This window comes from Cibotium barometz, chromosome 18 (genome assembly GCF_041138505.1).
Source record: "Cibotium barometz isolate CiBa-2024 chromosome 18, ASM4113850v1, whole genome shotgun sequence".
In the NCBI taxonomy this organism is placed as follows: domain Eukaryota; kingdom Viridiplantae; phylum Streptophyta; class Polypodiopsida; order Cyatheales; family Cibotiaceae; genus Cibotium; species Cibotium barometz.
Genome location: NC_141063.1, coordinates 36764846 through 36773829, shown reverse-complemented (window position 1 = coordinate 36773829; position 8984 = coordinate 36764846). Strand labels below are relative to the sequence as shown.

The window sequence follows — 8984 nt, the reverse complement described above, 5'->3', positions numbered from 1 at the left end:
CACACCATATACAAGATAAGAGTACGCACAATATGAAAGGTACTCAACCAATACATACACGGGTTCTCTATAGTGTGAACCCGACTAAATGAGCTGCCGCTATAACTATGCCAGTCTCTAGAATGGCTGTCACACAGCCTGTCATCCCACTGGCCTCATATCACCCAAGATCTCACCAACCATGCCAGTGGTGTAAGTGTGGGGCCTATCCCCCAAGCGGGTCATCAGTGGCCACCGCCTCACTAGACGAGCTCGATATCTCAACAGAAGCATCTAAAGAATTTCTTATAGATTTCATGAATGATGTCTATATTGCTGCTGCACATGCACACAGGGTCACTTTAATGAACAAGGATTTCTCAGTGGGTGAGCAGGCTTAGGTATAGATTTGATAAAGTTCTCAAGCCACTTCCCACCACAGATACTAGCGCCTTTGATATCCTTACAATTCCTCCCAAGAGGTCCCGCAAAGCTGAAGGGCCTACTATCTTGAAGATGTTACACATGAGTATGAAACAAGAAAAGCACTTGACCAAAGAGAGATGTTTTTCGAGATGGAGGATAATTTTTATAAAAAGGAAGTTAAGAGACTTGGTGGTATGAATTATGATAGAATGGGCAAGGTATATGGTCAAATGATTATCAATGTCTCCTTCAACCCTGAGATTGAATATTACTTGAGAATTTCACTTGAGGACAAAGTGATGTTAGAGAAGACAGATATTAAAATATCTTACTCTGTAATATTCTGTGGCATGAGGTAAGCATCATTCTTTAGCCACAATTTTTTCCTTTTCTCTCCTTTTTCCATACTTAATATTGTCTTTGATTACATGGCATACATTTCTACAATGCCCCCCACAGAGATTTCAAGCAGCATATTTGTGGTTGATCCTCTAATATCAAGTGATATCTTTTCAGACACAGGATTAAATATTGAAGTTTTTTTAGGGCATATGATAGCGTGAGAAACTATTATATATTCATCTCATATAATGAAAGGTAGTATTTTTTATTAGTTTTAAGGTAGTGTTTTTTAATAGTTTTAAATTCATAACTCTTGTGAGTAGATATTTTCTTACTATTGTTTTATTTGCAGTCACCATTGGAGTGGCATCATGGCTAGGTAGAAACTTCCCAGTAGATTATTTGAACAACATTATAGGACTGTTTTGGAAATCTAGAGAGTATGACCATAAGGGTGACTACATAAGGTGCAATGCATGCCCTCAATCCTTGGCTTTGTCTTATAATATCTCTCGACAATCTCTTACTATGGGTTATGATTATAGGAGATACAAACTTAAGTTGGGTATCTGGGAACCTTTGGATTCTGATATAGATCGCATGTCATTTAGGTTTGAGTTGCAGGTTATTCCACATGCTGAAAGAAAGGAGGTTAATGTTACCTCTCAGTGTGGACATTAAAAGACGTTAGGAAAACCTTGGAGTTTCTTAATAACACCACCCCTAGTTATAAATTCAAGGTTAATGGTACTACAATTGGAAGAAGAGCCGAATGCTCTATATATTGTAGGAGAGATGTATTGAGATAATGTTAGACAAAGCAATTACACCTGTAGATCTTGACTCCCCTCCTCCAAGAGATTAGGCTCAGAGAAAAGGGAAGGAGAAGAATCTGAAAAGACATAAAGGCAAAGGCAAGGGTTTGCCAGTGCATTCTCCTTTAAAATTTGAGAAGATGCAAAAAGCCTCAAAGGAAACCATTGCAAAGAAGACATCTCAGCCAAAGAGGACCTCACAAAAGAAATCTCATGCAAAGAAGCCCTTTGCTTAGAAGCCCCTCAACTTCGGTGATGTTCCTGCTCAAGGACAAGAGGATGCAAAGTCTAGGAGTCCAAAAAGCCCAAGTGAAGCCCAAGAGCAAGCAAAATCTTGGAGCCCAAATAAGCAAAGTGAAGATCAAGAGCAGGTAAAATCTAGGAGCCCAAATAAGCAAAGTGAAGATCAAGAGCAGGCAAAGTCTGGGAGCCCAAATAAACAAAGAGAAGATCAAGAGCATTAGAATATTTTGTAACTTCACACATACACAGTGACATTTTGTAACTCGCAAGATGTATTTGTACCATTTATTGTATATAAATCACAATTTATTTTTGAAAGATGTAGTTATCTACTAAATGTTTGTTCACAAATGGAAATGGTCAAGAAAAATGTCAATTGTCTATTCATTCATGGTTCAAAAATTACAACAGTTTAGTATGGGATTCATGGTATTTATTGCACTGCCAAAAAAAGTGGAGTTCTAAGACAAATAATGTACAAATACATTAAGAGTAATGCAAAGGATTCTCTATTTTTCTTATATTGACTTGTTGTTTTTACAACTTAAAATCTATTGTCCTGTAGGCATTTGCAATCACCCTCCATCCACAACTAGTAACGTCAGACTGAATTGGAACCTGAAATAATAGTGTAATTAGAAGAAATCCATCTTCAAACAAAGAAACATCCAAACTAAATTCTTAATACCTCTTGCTGAAGATACTTGAATGGCTTCTCTGGATCTGCAAGATCTTCATAATTTTTCTCTAATTATGCTAATACAATTTTGCAAGCACTGCAATAAAGAGCATATCAAATAGGTGCAATGCTTGTAACAAAATTGTGATAGTTGATGAAAAGAGATAATATGGTAGTTGATGAAAAAAGATACTTATATTTTTCATTGACCATGGATACCAGCTAAGGAGTTCATGAAAGTAACCTCTCTATCGAAAACATCAATGATAACTCTACGTCTTTGAAGCAAGCTACAAAGACATGTAGAGGCAAGAACCATGATAACTTTTCCTTCTCGAGATCCTTCTCGGAGTCATGGCCTTTTGAATATCCTGGGATATTTTATGTTTAAAGCTCTGCACCGTCGCTTTATCTGGAATGTCTCAATTAAGAGAAGAAAGGCTTGACACTGCTAAATCCTCAATTTGCCTATACACACCTATTTTTGGGGGAACAACGTACTGTGCATAGTATACAAAAAGATTACCCTTATTTAAAAAATCTGCATTCTGGTCACCATACATGAGCTCTGCAAATTCTTTGTGAATGGCTTAGAAAGTACCACTAAAGCTCTCCACAAGCTGTCACTCAAAACTTGTTGAGGGAAAGATATCTGAAGAAATCGGAAGTTAAAACCTGTATTAAAAGAAAAAATATATTTGCAAAATTGAACTACAACTTACAATGTACTTGCATAAGAATATGTTAAGTTGGAGGTACGTATATATCTTTTGCCATGTAAACATGTTGGACCTGAGCAAACCAGCCTTTAGATGTAACCTTGAAAGCAGCAATGCGTCCCTTCCAATTGTATTTTGTATCCTCTCTTTTTGTTTTTTTCATCTTGTGAGATCCCTTACATGAGGGCAACATAGTAACCCAATCATTTTTACAGTGACACTCTTAGGTTCCCAAGTTCCATAATCCCTTTTGTTGTGTGCGACACAAGAGTTTATTGAATGAGAAGGATGTCTTGTGGATTCCATATAGAATAGAAACAAGAGAATGAAACAATGGAACTCAATGAGGTCGAAAAAGAGATGAGAGAGAGCTAGAAGATGCAACGAAGCTCAGTGAGGTCGAAAAAGAGATGAGAGAGAGCTAGAAGATGAGAGCTTCTAGACGTTGAGAAGAAGAATGAAAATGGTATGGGCGCCAAAAGGAATATTGGAGGTAGTTTGTCCAAACTTCAAAAATTTCGACATTAACTACATGCCATCTTTTTTCAAATCTTTTGACAGATTTTGTCAATATAACGGATCCTAGGGACCACCACATTCGGTCTGAATATAGAGATTTTGGCTAAATTAGAGGAAAAAAGCTCGAAATGGATCTACTATCTCCAAAGTAGAGAAGACAAGAATACCATATTCTTGTGCACATGGCACACTCTCTTTGGCTCTTTTCTTAATCATGAGATTAGTAAAGGGCCCCTTTTTAGGCATTTTTTGGCCCTAATGTTTTTCCCCCTTTGTCTTGCCTCCTTTCCCCCCTCTACTTTGCCTTGAGGCTATTCTATGCAATTCTTAGCTATATGCCTAAATCTCCCACATTTAAAGCACGCTCCCGAAAATGCACCAAATTTTAGACCCAATTCTAAAATACTCAAATCACCTAGATCCACTTCAACCGATTTCAGTCTCTAGTGGTATTCCAAGACATACAAACAGTGTTGGCTTGTCTACCGCCAGCCTCATCATTAGGAAGGTGCAGCACTGGACCCAAGGAGTAGGCAGTATCACACACAGCGCCGGCCTAAGCCAAGGTGGGAGTCCTACGGTATCAACCCACACCGGACATGCATTCAGAGGACTCTTATTAACATCAACTAGAGGGTCAAACAAGAATACATGCACTAACCTCTGTCCTAAGAAGAGAGGACCTTTCGCAAAGAGCTATGTCATAGAGTGACCCTTAACAAACAACACATTAAAGAAACATTTGCCTAAATAAAAAACTTTGGACACCACCTTATCATGTAGACGTCTTCCTGAAGCCATCTACCTATCTCCACCTTAGCAGGTGTTCTCCCAGGGTAGAAAACAATGACACTACACATGGAGAAGAGCCCTATCTCATTCCTCATCGCCCTGCTGGCACTCTTCTGGGGTTGCCTTGATTCTGGTGTGCGGGGGACCCTGATTGGACTGATATGAAGGAGTCTGTCTTTGAATTCTAGGACCCTGGCTTCCTTGGCCCATAGAAGGAGATGGGCAATCCTTGAGCTGGTGCCCAATTCCCTGACGTCCGAAGCATCTGTTCTTGCTTCGAAGCTCTTCCCTTTGTATTCTTGAGAGAGCCGGAGTCCCTGAGAAAGTACTTCGAGGGAAAGGTCTTCCTTCATTTCTGAAGCTTCTCGTTTCCACATTCTGGTTAGGACCTTGGTGTCTCTTTGGAGGCGGAAGGTTGGAAGAACTTCCCCGTGTTTGTTGAAATCTTTTGAAGGATGAGGGAGCTAGCTTTGGCGGGACTTTCACAATGAAGGCTCTGGCAAAGTCCTTTGCCATTCTGACAGCTTCTGCCATGGACACTGGCTTGGCATTCTTGACCAGTGTGTCTAAGGGCTCGTTCATTCCCCGAATAAAACTGGCCATGAGTTGCTCTTCATCTAGAGGTGGTGAATACGTGAGTAGAAGAGCGAATGCCTGGTGATATTCTTTGATGGTTTTGCTCCCATGTTTTAGTTCTAAAAATTCATTCATTTTGGTTTCTAAAAACCCGGGGGGACAAAATCTCTTCCTCAAATAGGTTTTAAGGTTGTGCGAGGACTGAGTATTTCTATCTAGATGGTTGGTGTCACAATGGTTCCTCCATGCCACCTTGGCTCTTTCCACAATTTTTAGCCTAGCAAGAGCCATTTTGCTTCTCTCATTGTAGCCTGTGACATCAATATATTCTTCCATAGCTTCCATTCATTTCTCCTCACATGGTTGAGGAACGTGAAAAGGCTAAATCTTGCATAAAATACAATGTCAAGGGAACAATTAAATGATTTTTAAAAAATGCATTCTAATCACTTTAGTATTGCTAAAGCTACTAGATTGCTTTTAAGGGATGTTGCTAGCTAGAACTTCTACAACACAAATAATCATGACTACGATAATTGAGAAGGTCAAGTGAAGATCTTGATTTGATAAGCTATAATCATGATCAAATTGCTTGCACATACGCTTCTATGGTTCACTTCATTGATAGTTGGAGCTAAAGCATTAGAATCCAATGCAAGTGGATGCCCTAAATTGGTTAGGATTCTTGGACCACATCCTACAATAAACTTAATTCTTATAATAGATTTGATCACTATTACAAGCTTGGTGTGGTAGGTAGTATTGAAAGTTTCCCCTTTCCTTTCTAGATTTTGCAATATTACTATTGGCAAGGAAAAATTTAGAGGAAATAGTGTTGACTTGAAACCTTGAAGTGTGGGGCCTTATATGTGAGACATCAACTGGGTTCTTTTGATATTTGGGTTCTTTTAATATTTATGTATTGTCTTTTGAAAGAAAATATAACTTTTCAATTTAAGAAATAACATGGAATAAATAGCTCTTTGTGAGAGCTAGGTTTTGAAAGAAATGAATTATGTACCTTTCAAGCACGAGATGTGGAAGTTCAAAGTGAAATTCTGGTTGATTAAGTGTGAGAAAAATCTGGTAGTTGATACGTGTGTTGACGTTTATTTTTCTCGTTTGGACATTGCTATAAGTTTGGTCGTCGTCGTAGGCATTGACAGCGGCTATGGCGGTGAGGGGCGTGTCGGTGGACGTGCAGCCGGCCTACCCACCAACGAACTAGTCCTGCACAGCGTGGAGGGACCTGTACGTCTGGAGGCGGCGCCCCATTTTTTCCAACGTTTGGACCCCGCAGCCTTCCCGCTGTTAGCGCCGTTGATGTAGGACTTCAACCTCCTCTGTCGATCCGTCGCCTTCTTATACCTCGATCCTCAGCTCAGCTCCATTGCACCCAGCTTTTCAACTTTGAAGTGCTCATTGCCCCTCTCCTCAGGTACTGAGTTGCTTCTCACTAGCTTTGATTCTGCCCTGGCGCATGCTAAAGCACCTTCAGCTCAAGCTCATCTGCTCCCCTTGCAAGTTTTCTACGTGCTTCGCCATTAATAACTCGTATCAGTTTGCTTGCAGCGAGCTCGCCACCGATGGCTCACTTCTTGTACGTCGTGGGTTCCTTGGTGGTAACCGCCTTTACCGGGCGGCGGACTACGGCGCTTGGGAGGAGGCACATGCGACGTTCTACGGAGGCAGCGATGCCTCGGGCACCATGGGTATACTACGTTGGAGCTGTTTGTTTTTTTCCCCCTTGCAATATATAATAGCATTTGAAGTTTGCATGCAGCGGGCGCCTGCGGATACGGAGACCTGTACAGCCAGGGGTACGGAACGAACACAGCGGCGTTGAGCACAGCCCTGTTCAACGGCGATGGTGCGTGCGGGGCGTGCCACGACGACCCGCAGTGGTGCCTCCCCGAGCAGCGGTCCATCGTGATCACGGCCACCAACTTCTGCCCGCCCAACTACGCACTGGCCAACGATAACGGAGGCTGGTGTAACCCTCCGCTCAAGCACTTCGACAAGGCGCAGCCGGCCTGATCGCTAGGTACCGCGGAGGAATCGTGCCGGTGAGATACAGGAGGTAAGTGGATCTCGGAAGGCTGACATCCAATCCCATTATCCTGCATTAAGCTGCGGCTCCAACTGTATTAAGATCTAATGATAATGTACTTGATGTGTATCATTGCCGGCCTTGCGTGAAGAGCGGCGGCGTACGCTTCACCATCAACGGAAACCCCAACTTCAACCTGGTGCTGATCACCAATGTGGGCGGGAGCGGCGACGTGGTGGCCGTTTCTGTGAAGGGAGCCCGGACGGGCTGGATGGCCACGAGCCGCAACTGGGGCAGTGTAACAAGGTCCTCACCGGCCAGGCCCTCTCCTTCCGCATCACCACGGACGACGGCCGCACCGTCACATTCTACGACGTCGCTCCGTCCGACTGGCGCTTCGGTCAAACCTTCGGAGGCGTGCAGCACTGATCAATTCGAATCTCATCACCACGAGCTAGAGACTGTGCATTTCTGTGCAAGAATGTGGTTGGGAAGTTAAATTAGCCACCCGCTTGTACGATTATCCACGTTCAGTTTACATTTCGCACCATAATGACATGCCAAGATAAAAATGAACTCTAAAATTTGAAAACCAACTCTAAAGTTTGAATATTTGAACGGGTTATTAAAGATCTATTTCTACGTGCGTTTGTGAGTGGGTTACTAGGCTCTACAAGTTTTAACCCCATACGTGGCGGGTGCTTGCGCTCGTACGCCGTCGGACGGGTGACGATGTCGTGGCTGCATGCTTGGTATGGCTAGTCTTTGGCACCAGGGGGGGGGTAGAAACGCCGAGCAAATGGGGAGATCGGAATGTCGACTGCATAGGAGAGATGAAGCAGCTTCGAGATAACGAGGAAAGAGAAAAATTTGGAATACCAAAATAATGGATATTTTATTTAAAAATTAAAGAAAAAATTTAGTTAAATTTATCTTTTTGCATAGATAAATTTAAATGATGAAAGAGGAATTCCCACTATAATTGGAATTCAACCATTTCAATGAGAAAAGTGGAATTTTGAGTGTAAAGGAATTAATGAAGATTTTTATTGAATTTTTAAGAGAAAATTTAGTTAAATTTATCTCTTTGCATAGATAAATTTAAATGATGAAAGAGGAATTTTGAGTGTAAAGGAATTAATGAAGATTTTTATTGAATTTTTAAGAGAAAATTTAGTTAAATTTATCTCTTTGCATAGATAAATTTAAATGATGAAAGAGGAATTCCCACCATAATTGGAATTCAACCATTTAAATGAGAAAAATGGAATTTCTAGTGTAAATAAATTAATGGAGATTTTTATTTAATTTTTAAGAGAAAATTTAGTTAAATTTATCTTTTTGCATAGATAAATTTAAATGATGAAAGAGGAATTCCCACCATATTTGGAATTCAATCATTTGAATACGAAGAGTGGAATTTCTAGCTTAATGGAATTAATGGATATTTTTATGTAATTTTTAAGAAGAATTTTAGATAGATTTAATTTATGGTAAAAGAGGAATTCCCATGATAATTGGATTGCACTCATTAAATGAGAAAAACAAAGATTTTAAGTTTATTAAAAGAATAGGTATTGGTATTTAGTTAAAAGAAGAATTTTTATGATATTTAAAAAAAGATGGATTTGAATTAAATCTTAGTATCAAAAGATGAATTTCCACCATAATTCTACCTAATGAATTAAGGTCGAGAAAGTATATGGCATAAGGAATATCTTTGGATATTTTAATTGAAAAAATCACTAAATTGATATTTACCCAAAACTAGACGTTTATCTGAAGGGAATCCTTGTTAGAACTAAACCTGTAAGGTCCCTCCCAAGCCATGTATGTGTGTGTCT

General features: G+C 40.3%; 1 pseudogene; it reads left to right on the top strand.

Annotated features, from left to right (window-relative positions):
- The first annotated feature begins 6125 nt into the window (after positions 1–6125).
- LOC147629269 (expansin-A2-like) lies at positions 6126–7569 on the top strand (annotated as a pseudogene).
- The last annotated feature ends 1415 nt before the right edge of the window (positions 7570–8984 follow it).